This window comes from Marmota marmota, unplaced genomic scaffold (assembly GCF_001458135.2).
Source record: "Marmota marmota marmota unplaced genomic scaffold, marMar, whole genome shotgun sequence".
NCBI classification, from domain to species: Eukaryota; Metazoa; Chordata; class Mammalia; order Rodentia; family Sciuridae; genus Marmota; species Marmota marmota.
Window position 1 is genome coordinate 558,776 of NW_025999875.1, and position 11,868 is coordinate 570,643.

General features: G+C 37.7%; 1 long non-coding RNA gene across 1 annotated transcript; it reads right to left on the reverse strand.

Moving 5' to 3' along the window:
* Positions 1-518: 518 nt before the first annotated feature.
* LOC125611612 lies at positions 519-6,798 on the reverse strand. Its single transcript, XR_007341823.1, has 2 exons — positions 6,201-6,798; positions 519-2,413 (listed from the first exon to the last, which is right to left on the reverse strand). It is a non-coding gene; the product is annotated as an uncharacterized LOC125611612 (long non-coding RNA).
* Between the last annotated feature and the right edge of the window lie 5,070 nt (positions 6,799-11,868).

An 11,868-nucleotide genomic window follows, 5' to 3' on the forward strand; every position in this document is an offset into this window, starting at 1 on the left:
ACCACACTTTCTTAATCCATTTATCTATTGAAGGGCACCTAGATTTGTTCCATAGCTTTTCTATATAATAGTAACTTTATTTGTCCATGACTAAAATTTTCAGACATCTCTTTCCATGGTCATTGATCTAAAATGACAAAATCACAACAAAATAAAGATCTTAACTGGCTTTATTTTCAATTCTAGAACCCAGGAACAATTCATTCCATAAAAAAAGGAATTAGTGTCCCTATGGGCTAAGCAGAAGAGGTTTGAAAAAATCAAAGTAAAAGAGCAAAAACCATATTGATCATTCAAAGTTACCTTCCTTATAAAGCCAGAACTAAAAATAGAAAAATAACTGGTTGGGCTAGAGATATAGTTCAGTGATAGGGTGCTTGCCTAGTGTGTGTGGGGGCCCTACATTCAATCCCTAGTGCCATAAATAAATAAATAGTTACCATAGGTTACTTCAAGTTACTTCTTGTAAGGATTAAAAAATCTAAAGATAAAAGGCAGGGGAAACTTCTTTATTGCACCAATTGGGAAATTGGTGGGAAATTTGGCTCCTCATTGAATTTTTTTTTTTTTTTTTTTGGAAGGCCAGATAAAAATAGTCTCAACTTGTGATATAGAACTTTAGCTTGGATGATTCCATTTTGATTTTCAAGACTGATCTGTTGGAGCCCAAGGCAGTAATCTAATCCAAAACAGTGACAATCTGTAATTATTATGTAACACTAGGAAGCTGAATTAGTGGTAAGATGGTCATGGGAATGGGGAAGAGAGGAATAACAAGAGGGTGGCCCTTTAAGTACATGCAGGTTCTCATCCTACAACAACACAAAGAAATAAGGACTTTGTTAATAAAAGCTATGAAAAGCAAACAAAAATATCAAATTGTAACACCTAGAAGCAATTGTTCAATGCTTAATTTTCTTTCTAGCATTTTTGCCCAATGATTCAGAATATTTTTTGTCTAAGTAGTTATATAATTTAAAGTATACTAAACTTTTTATTCTGCTTTTCCTTTCAATGAGTATTTTCTTCCTATCATGCCTGTTTTCTAAAAGCTCAGTGATTCCCATAGGCTAACAAGTTCTTGAGAACACTTAACAGATTTATTCTTAGTTACCACTCAGAGCTAGTAAAACAGTTTCTGGAGAGGATCTCCCTAAGGTGACTGTTTAATACAGCAAGTTGAAAACCTGAAAAGAGTTTTAGGCCCATCACCCAAGGCCAGTTAGGAATACTTTTGGCTGCAAGTATCAGAAAGACTGGCTAACAGCCTGAACAATAAAATCACTCCATTTTGTCCTGTGTCAAGAGTATGGAAATTGGCACATCAAGGCTGGTACAGCAAAACAGAAGCATCAGTGGAAATTCAGGCTTACCTGCATGTACAAGTCAGAATCCTCCAGAGAAACCAAACTAATAGGGTAGAGAGAGAGACAGCAGTCTGAAGTCAAGATGCTTAATTCAGTACACCAATTTAAATGTTAATCTCATCAAAATATCTCCCACTCAGAATAACATTTGACCAAATATCTAGGCACCCTGTGTCACAGTCAGATTGCTATATAAGCCTAACCATTACACCACATCCAAAGGATGCCTTTGGATCCTCCTGTGTTTTGTGTCATGGTTATAAAACTAGAGGAGTTCTAAGCATCACATGGATTTTTAAGCAGGAAGAAAAGTACCAGCCAGCTCTCTTCTGGGCTGTTTTTTCTTGTTTGATTTAAAACAAAATGTTTCCAAAACCCCACAGCAGAGTTCCCCACACAACTCAATGGCCCAAACTGGTCCCACCAGGGGAAGCTCTAAATCTGAAAAAGGAGAACAAGAGTCATGCACGAAGATCTTATACCAATTGTGATTAATCTGGGCATGGGGCTACCCCTTATAATTTGTGGGTTCTGTTAGCCCAGAAGAAGAAAGATGAAAATGGCTATTGGGAAGGAAAATAATAATATCAGTCATTGTTCACAAACTGAAATCCAGATCCAGCTTTGCACTCTTGGTTTCTTTGGAGTTTATGATTTTTATAAACTAAATCACATTAATAGAGACTTCCTATTTTTTCCAAAGCTGATCCTTTTATTATATCTGAAGTTTAATACTTTAATTCCCAGATGGTAGCCTTTGTCCTCCTGTGGAAGAAGGGTGTCTGTATGGCTGGATTTGAACTTCTTGAGGTGGAGGAGGGAGGTCCTGAAACAGCATCAGCCTTGGCAGCTCCATGGCTCTGTTGAGGTGCAGGAACAGACCATTCAGCAGGTCCCCTCCTTGCCATACTGCTGGTTCTAACACACGTCCCCAGTGTGCTTACTTGTGATGCCTATGCCACTTCCCTGCCTCCAAAAACCCATCTTCTGTTTGAGAGGTCAAGTATCCTACGTGGTGTCCTGTCTTGGACTGTGCCAGGGGTTACCTTTATAGGATGCAAATGAGATGTTGCTGCTTTTATGATTCAGATTTTTCATCATAGACATCTTTATTTCATACTTGTGAGATAAAGTCTCACAGCCTGAGATCTATCAAAAGGGCCAGCTGCAATTCTTGGTACCCCTTCCCCCATCTGATCTGTCACCAAGTCCTATGTGTTGAATTCTTCCTTACCCCCCTCTAACACAAACCCCTAGTTAAGCTCACCCTCAGCATGACCACTGCCTTTCCTGAAGCACAGCCTCCCTAACTCTGGTTGCTATAGTCCTTAAGGTCAGATGGTGTTAACCCCTTTTCTCAGGGCGACTTTACTACCCACCACCAAGTTACCAGTTTACTATTGCATAAGTTATACCATATCATTATTGTTATTATTTTTTAAATAGTTATTTTTTAGTTATAGGTGAACACATCCTTATTTTTATGTGGTGCTGAGGATCGAACCCAGTGACTCATGTGTGCTAGGCAAGCACTCTACCTCTGAGCCACGATCCCAGCCCCGAGTTATACCATATTATAACCACTAACTTGTCTAAAGTTTATATTACTAGGGAATTTATGGTATGACCTAATGTTTTGTGACCACTGCAATATTTAGAGCTACTTGAACATGACAACAGCAACCAGGTCAATACAACTAAATATGTGGCCCGTACATGTCATTTTCTATATTAATCTAATGTGTTAAAGTATTTCAAATCAATGAGAAAGGTAAATGAGTAAATGGCAATAAGGGAATCTGTTCTTTGGAGGGGAGAGAAATTCCTATACTAAGATAAATTCTATGAAGATTGTTGTGGTTTTAAAATGTCCACAAATTGTTTTATATTCCATTTTGAAGACATAGAGGTAAGTCCCCTCTCCTCCAATGTGGGCTGGGTTTAGTGATTGATTTCTAATAACTAGCTTATGGCAAAAGTGATGGTGTATAATTTCAGTGACAAAGACATAAAAAATGTCTTCTGTCTTGTCCTTTCTCTTGGATCTTGTTGTCATCCCCTGAGGACGTTCAACCAAGCCTGCGAAGAGGCCCACATTGTGAGTGAACAATTTGGGAAGCAAATCTTCCTGACTCTACAAGGGCATTGCTTCAAATGAAATGCAGTTCCAGTCTACATTTTGACTAGACTCTCATGAAAGAGCTTGAGTCAGAATCACTTAGTTAAAACAAATTTCTGACTCAAAGAAACTGTGAGATAATAAATGTTTTCTGTCACTAAGTTTTGGGGGTAATTTGTTACATAGCAAGAGGTAACTAATTCAAAGATAAAAAAGCAAAAGTTTAAATTATAAATTAGAGGGACAGGGATTGTGGCTCAGCGGTTGAGTGCTCGCCTAGCACGTGCAAGGCCTGGTTTTGATCCTCAGCATCACATAAAAATAAACAAATAAAAATAAAGATATTGTGTCCAGTTACAACTAAAAAATATTATAAAATTTATATATATATATAAAAGAAACAGAAATGGGCTTGAGAGGAGAAAGGATCTCTAAACTTTAATGAAAGATTTCTATCTCACTTCAATTTAGGTTTCACCAGCCAGTGCAACAAATGGGGCCACACTGAGCACATTGCTGGAAGAGGCCAGCTTGTGGTGTCAGTTTACTGTGCCCCATAGGGCTTCTTTTCCCATATTTGAGTTTCCCTTGCTATTGAAAGACTATCATTGTCCACCAAATATCCACAAGCTCCTCTTTTTTCTAGCCTCCTTTGCAGTTAGTTAGCAATATGAGTTGGTCTGGTCAAAGACATATGGATGTATCATAAGGTGCTTTCAGACCTAGCCCTTAAAAATATTCTATGAAATCTTCCAGCCTTTTCTTCCCCTACCGTGGTAACTCTGTATGCCACACATTTCAGGTTATGGCTACCAGATAGAAGAATGAAGACTGACTTTTATTGAGGATTGTGTAAACAACCAATAAATATTGGGCCACCAGAATGGAAGGTTTAATTGTTCCTGAAGTCTATTCTTAACTAATCTTCACTAAATTATTATCCCTTTCCAGTGTCTCTGGGTCTTTTGGGGTATTCTCCAGGGCTACTCCAGGATGTGTGTGTGTCTACATTGCTACATGTCTGTCCCCTTCCCTCCAGTTTAGAGTGGATTTTTGTTTGTTTGTTTGTTTGTTTATTGTTTGTTTTTCAGTGCTAGGGATTTAACCATAAGCTAATGCTAGGCAAGCACTCTACTACTGAGCTATAACCCAGCCAGTTAGAGTACTTTGTACAGATAGATTACTTCCAGAGTTGTAGGAAACCTGGGACACACCTTGTAGACCCAGATGAACACTTAAGTCTTTCCTGTAACTTCCCCTAGTCTAGACAAAAACAAGTCATCATGTGTCTTAAGACTTTATTATTAGGGGAATAACCCTAGCACTTGCTACTTTTGACACTCACAGGCCTTGGGTGGTTTCATGAGGCCCCTGCAGGGCACTCCATCCCCACCCCGACTATCACTTAACCTCCTCCCTTGAAGTGCTTCTCTGGGCTTTGAGAGAACACTTGACTCAGCCTAAAGCTGCAATTTCAAGTCCTTGGGTCCTGGATTTCTCTTCCACTCTTTTCAAGAAACCCAAAACCTACAGGAGTGTAACCACAGTGAAAATAGTTAATGTTTATATAATATTTACAAATACTAATTTAATTTTCATAGCAATCCAATGAAATAAGTACTATTATTATCTATTTTACAGATGAGGAAATTTGAGACCCAGGAAAGTTAAGTATCAGCCCAAAGTTACATAACTTACCAGTCCTTTAAGAGACACAAGGCCCAATACTGATTCAAGAGAAATATCTTGTACCAGGTTGCCATTTATTTCCCCACAGCCATATATAACTGAATTAGTCCACTTGCATAATGGGAAATTCAATTTTCTTTTTATTTATACTTTACCAAAAAGTAAAATGATAATAAGTACAAGGACAAATGACAAGAAGTAGTGGCAAGGATGTGGATAAAAGGAAGCCCTTACACATAGCCATTATGGATAACAGTATGGAAGTTCCTAAAAAATTAAAGATAGTATTATTATATGATCCAGCAATCTCACTATGGGGTCCATATGCAAAGGAAATGAAATCAGTATGTTGATGAGCCATCTGTACTCCTTTGTTTATTGCAGCTGTATTTGCAAGAGACATTGAATCCCTAAGTGTCCAAAAACTAATAAATGGATAAAGAAAATGTGGTGTTGTGTATGTGTGTGTATGTGTATGTGTGTGTGTGTGTGTGTACACAATGGAATGTTTTTCAGCCACAAATAGGATAAAATCCTGTCATTTCTGGCAACATGGACAGAACCAGAAATCATCATTGAGTGAAATAAGGCAGGCACACAAAGGAAAGTACTGTATAATCTTCCTCATTGGTGGATCTAAAAAAGTTGATCTCAGAAAATTTGAGAGTAGAAATGGTGGTTACCAGAGACTAGGAAGAATAGGAGGGAGGAGAGATGGGGAGAGGTTGATCAGTAGGTACTAAGTTATAATTAGGTAGAATCAAGAAGTTACGGTGTACTATTACACTACAGGGCAACTACAGATAACAAAAAGTATACTTCAAAAAGCTAGAAGAAAGTGTGCTGAATGTTTTTACCATACAAGAAATGATGAAATGTTTTAGGACATAAATATATTTATGCTGATTTGAACATTATATAATGTGTCCATGAATCAAAACATCACATAGTATCCCATAAATATGTGCAATTTTTATGTTTTTATGTATCAGTTACATAAATTTAAATTTTAAAAAATTTCTTACTGTTTGTGTGGCAACACAACAACCATCTGCTTGGTGCTCTGTGGTCTCCAAGTTATAACTTATATTATCTCCAGGAAGAGAACTAGCAGCTGAGGTTTGATATGCAGGTGCTAAAAACAGAGCATCTCAAAGATACCAAAGATAAAAAAAAAAAAGAAATACATACATACATAGCGCGCACGCGCACACACACCACACAAACACACACACACACACAAAGATGTCAAATATCCCAGCTTCAAAACTGCCCAATTGTGTGTCCTTGGATAATTTACTTACTTTCTGTTTCTCCATCTGTAAGAATGGGGATATATATGGTGCTTTCATCATAAAGTTGTGCAGAAGATTCAATATATCAAAATATATAAAGCACTTAATAACAGTACTTGGCACAAAATAAGTCCCCCAAAAGGTCTTGCCATTGCTAATTATCATTTTAGATGAAAGTTCCAATCAAGAATTCTGGGAAAAAAGAAATCTCCTTTGCATAGAGCTCAGAAATAAGGTTGGCAGAAGGGCTGCTTATTCCTTCTAGATTTTTTTTCCAGGGATTGTGATTTATCCCTTAACAGTGTGGATGACTCAAGTTTCTCCAGGTTCATCCTCTCTCCTTTCCAGCTCAAAGCTCAACAGCGCCACCTGCCACACAGATTTTTACGTGAAAGAAATCCACTGTCCACACTAAAGAGCATGCAATAAAAAGGACAGCAACATTCACGGCAAATTCAAAAGGTGAACTTCTTTAATTATACAATATGCTCTCACAGTGATGAAAAACTCCATAAAAGACGTCAAGAAAATACTTGATCTCAGATCAGGACAGGCAGTCCCTAGAGGAGATCACTGAGGATTAACAAACAGCAAATGAAACTACATGCTTGGCCTACTCATTTAGAGAAAAAATAAACCTGCCAAACTTAATCCCCAGGAGGCTTTTTACTTATGGTTGGAGGATCTCATAAATATAATAATTCTCAAGAACAGTTTAACATTCTGATTCAATTTAGGTTTTATTATGTTTAAATTAATTTTTGAATAACTAGTTCATTCTCATGATTGGAAATGCAAGGAATATAAAAAGGACGTGCATTCAAAATTCTCCTTCCCAGCCTTCCCTTTCAGCAACCCAGGAACCTCCCCATATTACCATTTAATAAAGAGCCTCCTCTTTATTTTTTATTGCTAAACATAGTATAGGGTTGTTGTGCTCTTCGTCAAATTCATATATTTAAGTTCTAACCCCAAATACCCAACAACAGGAACTTATTTGTAAATAGGGTCATTTCAGACATAATCAGTAAGTAGAGGTCATCCTGGAGTAGTTTGTGAACCTAATCCAACATGACTGTTTTCTTTATAAAAGCTAGAAATATGCACATAAACACAAACACAGTGGTGATATGTCCACAAGGAACACCAAACCACCAGAAGCTAGGCAAGATTCTCTCTCACAGCCCTCAGAAGGAACCAACCAGTCTGACTCCTGATTTCATACTCCAAGCCTCACGGACTGTGAGATAATAAATTTCTCTTTAAGCCACCTAGTTTGTGCTACATGTTACAGCAGCCCTGGCAAAGTAATACAAGTGGATGTACAATAAATCATTTAATCATTTCCCTATTTTGGACTTTTAGGTTTTCCCCAATCCTTTACTTTAAAAATGCTACAGTGAATAAGCTTTCCATGCACCATTTCACATTTACATGTGTGTAAGTTGGCTTTCTGTCACTGTGACAAATCCCTGAGATAATTCAACTTAAAGGTTTATGTAACAGTTTCAGAGATCTCAGTCCATAGTCACTTGACTCTACTGTTTTGGGCCTATGGCAGCAGAGTACACCATAATGGGAGCATGTGATGAAGGAAAACTGCTTGCCTCACGTGGCCAGAAAGTAAGGAAGAATAGAGAGGAAGTAGTCGAGGTCCCAATGTCCTTTTCAAGGGCATATGCCCAGTGATCCAACTTCCTAGGCCCCACTTCCTAAGGGTTCTCTATCAGCTCCCAGTAGTGCTGCAGGCTGTCTTTAACTATGGGACTCTCAGGGACATTTCAAATCCAAACTATAGCAGTGTTACTACACCAGCATGGGGAATTTCTAGAGCAGAAATGCCAAGGATACGTGCATGTTAGTCTGTATTGTCCAGTCCCCTGGGTCAGTCTATGCTCCCTACAGCAGGGCAGAAGAGTGCTTTCCCTTGTGATATGACTACCACACTGTGTTATCAAATTTTTGAATGCTTGTCATTCTGATAGAAATAGGGTATTTCTGTGTACTTTGGATTTAAATTTTTATTGAGTCATTTGTATATACTTTTCTGTGAACCTATTTTTCTAGTGGGTTTTTCATCTTATCAGTTTTGGAGATGAACTTTGTCTATCAGGGAAATTTGCCTATAAAAGGCAAATATTTTTCCTAGGTAGTCATTTGATTTTTTTGTTTTTTTAACTTTGCTTATGGTGGTTTTGCCACAGAGTATTTCATTTTTATTTATTTGAATTGGCAATTCTTTACTTTTACAGTTTCTGGATTTGTTAGAGTAAAAAAAGAAAAACAACCTTCTCTATTCCAATATGATCAAAGAATTCACCTGTACACTGGTGATGGTCAACGTGTATACATTTTTATTTATCACTTATTTACTTGAGAGGAGGTTTTACCATGTTGCCCAGGCTGCTCTCACTCTCCTGGGCAACAAGCAATCCTCCTGTCTCAACCTTCTGAGTAGTTGGGACTACAGGCACATACTTCTGGCTTGTGTATGGCATTTTACATTTCACTCTTTTATATATATGTAGTTTATCCCAACATAAGGGCTAAAATTTCAATCTAACTTTATTTTTTTAATAAATAAACTTCCCAGTTGTTATATCTTTCTGCCCAAATTTGTCACCTTTATCAGATATACCCATAACCACATAGGTCTATTTTTAGGGTTCACTGATAAGCCTCAGAATTACACCAGCTTAATTATTAATATGCTTATTACCTGAAAATAGGATAGTGATACCCTTGTTTTCCAATATTTACATTCTACATTTTTTTCTTATCCAGTTGCAGGGGGTGTTGGTGGGTAACATCTCTTACTGTTTCTTTACTCTGTTTTCAATGTTTCCCCCACTAAGCTTACTAGTGCTTTTAATTCTTCACTGATGTTATTTTCTTTTGATCCAAGAATTTCTATTTTTGTCAACTATTCTAAGGAAAATATGGGAAGAACTTTGCACAGAATTATTTATTACAACACAGACTTATTTTTTAAGACAATTTTAAAGAATCTCACTGATTAACAACAGGAGAAAAGGAGAGTATAGTTCAATATAATATTACAGACATAAAAATATTAATATTTTACATTTTCTTCCTACTTAGCTTGAAAATCCAGAGTGAATTTTATATTCACAACATATCTCAGTTCAGACTAGCCACCATGTGCTCAATAGTCAGATGTGAACAGCAGTACCATATTGGACAACTCTAAACACTGCAATGATCTGTAAATATTCCAAAGAGACAGTGTTGGAAAAGTGTGTGCGTGCGTGTGTGTGTGTGTGTGTGTGTGTGTGTAAGCATAAGGACAAACAAAAAGTGCTGCAGTATTACAAGACTCGTGAAGAGAAAAAACATTATCTAAAAATCATCTGAAGCAATTTCTTAGGTTTCTCAATGATATCTACCTCTCTCTCTCTCTCTCTCTCAAACTACCTTTTATTGAGCAAAGCCCTCCAACCTGGACATAAATATTTTAAACTTTGCTGCTGTCTTGGTTGGCAGGCCAGCTTAAGGCAGCAGCCTTCAGTCTGAATTTTTCTGAAAGCTTAGAACTGCCCAAAGCTCCTTCTAGGGCAATGCTGTCCAATAACATGGTCACATGAGACTATTTAAATTAAATATAATTAAAAATTCAGATCCTCAGTTGCACTAGCCACATTTCAAGTGCTCAACAGCTACATATGTCTAGATTACTGGTTAGGGCAGCTCTAGGAGAATCTCCTCCCAATCTTCAACTTGCTTGTGCTCCTATTCAAAACTTCCTGGCCTGAACGGTATTTAAGGATCTGCTTCCTACTAGAGTTCACCGCTGCCTGCTGCTCAAAGACAAAGCAAAGCTCCCACTGGCCCAGACTTCCTTTTGAGTATGTGGAATTCTGGCATGCAGTCCAAATACAACCAAAGGATTATTGCTACAAACAAAATTCCTATATTGCTATTTAAATGTCAACATTACTCCACTGAGTTACTCTGTTTTGACTCAGACCTTCCATAGATACAAAAGAAAACTAAGCATAAAATTGATGCTGAGCCCCAGCTTATTCCAGCCATCAGTACAATTCACCCTAGTATAATTTGAACTTAAAAAAAGTTATACTTCCAAAGCATTTAAGTTTTGGTGTAAGAACTGAACATAAGACTTTACAACATACTTACACAGCTTTGTTAATAATAATTAACACTTTAAAATAAGAAAAAAATTGTGAAGTAATCATTTCATTATGGAGATGTCTGCTAGGGTGTGTTAAACCAAAATCCTAAAGAACCAAGGGATCTATGGAAATAAGAGGGTTTATTGAGCCACTACAGATGCTAACCAGAAAAAGGTCCAACCAGATACTGGGATAATTTCCCCTAACTACCTATAGCAGGGCTATGTAATTGGAAAAATTTCCACCAGCACAGAGCCAAGAGCATTTTTAACTTTGGGGAAAGAAAGGACTCTACCCCACATTAGCTATAGAAAGACTGGTAGGGACAAGGCCAAGCCAGGCATTTTGGGGACAGAAGGATAGCCAGCAAGGAAAAATACTTGTTGCTTCCTGAAGTTTTGAGTTAAGGGTTTAATTATGAAGCCAGAATTATACAGGCAATCAGTATAGACAGGTAAATCGAGTCAGGTTGGATCAAGGAAGCTAATTTTGAGTGAGCCCAAGAGTTGGAGCCCTTCCTCCACCCTTATCAAGAAACTGTCCCTGCTCCAACCTGTCGCTGAGGTAAACTGTCCCAGGAATTGCCCCTCCCTACAGGGAACTACAAGGTTGTTAATTAATAAGTCCTGGGCTGCACCATCCTGCCCTTACCCCTTCAGCCCACCTGTTTCCCACCTTTTGGCCATCCCACCTAGTCACATATGCAGGAAGGAGAAAGATAAGAGGAAGCAGGCAGAACAAAGGCAGCCTAGGACATATAAAAAGGGCAAACCACCTCTCTTCTTGGGATATCAGGATACCAGCTATGGCCCCCTTGTCCCTCCTGGGAAACGTCTATATTACCCCCCCTTTTTTTATTACCCTTTTTAAATAAACCCTGCTTTATATGCTTGCCTCCGCATGCTTCTCCAATGTTCAAACTTCAACATGTGAGAACTCCTCACATAATGGGTGGTATCAATTATTCACTCAAGAATGTGAAGCAGTTTAGTGGGTTTTTGTGCGTGTTTTGTTTTTGGTCTGAAGCTGTTAGCTAAATAGCTTCTCTGATTTCTTTTCTCCATCCTCTTTCCTGGAACTACATTTTAGGTCATCTCAAGTTTTTTCTTTTATCAGATGAACAATAAAACCCAAAGCATAAAATATTTAACAGGATAAAATTCAGTGAAGCATGTGGAATAAAAACATTTTAGATTAGGATACAAGTCCCCCTGAGAAGCATAAAATAAAAACACAAGTTCAAG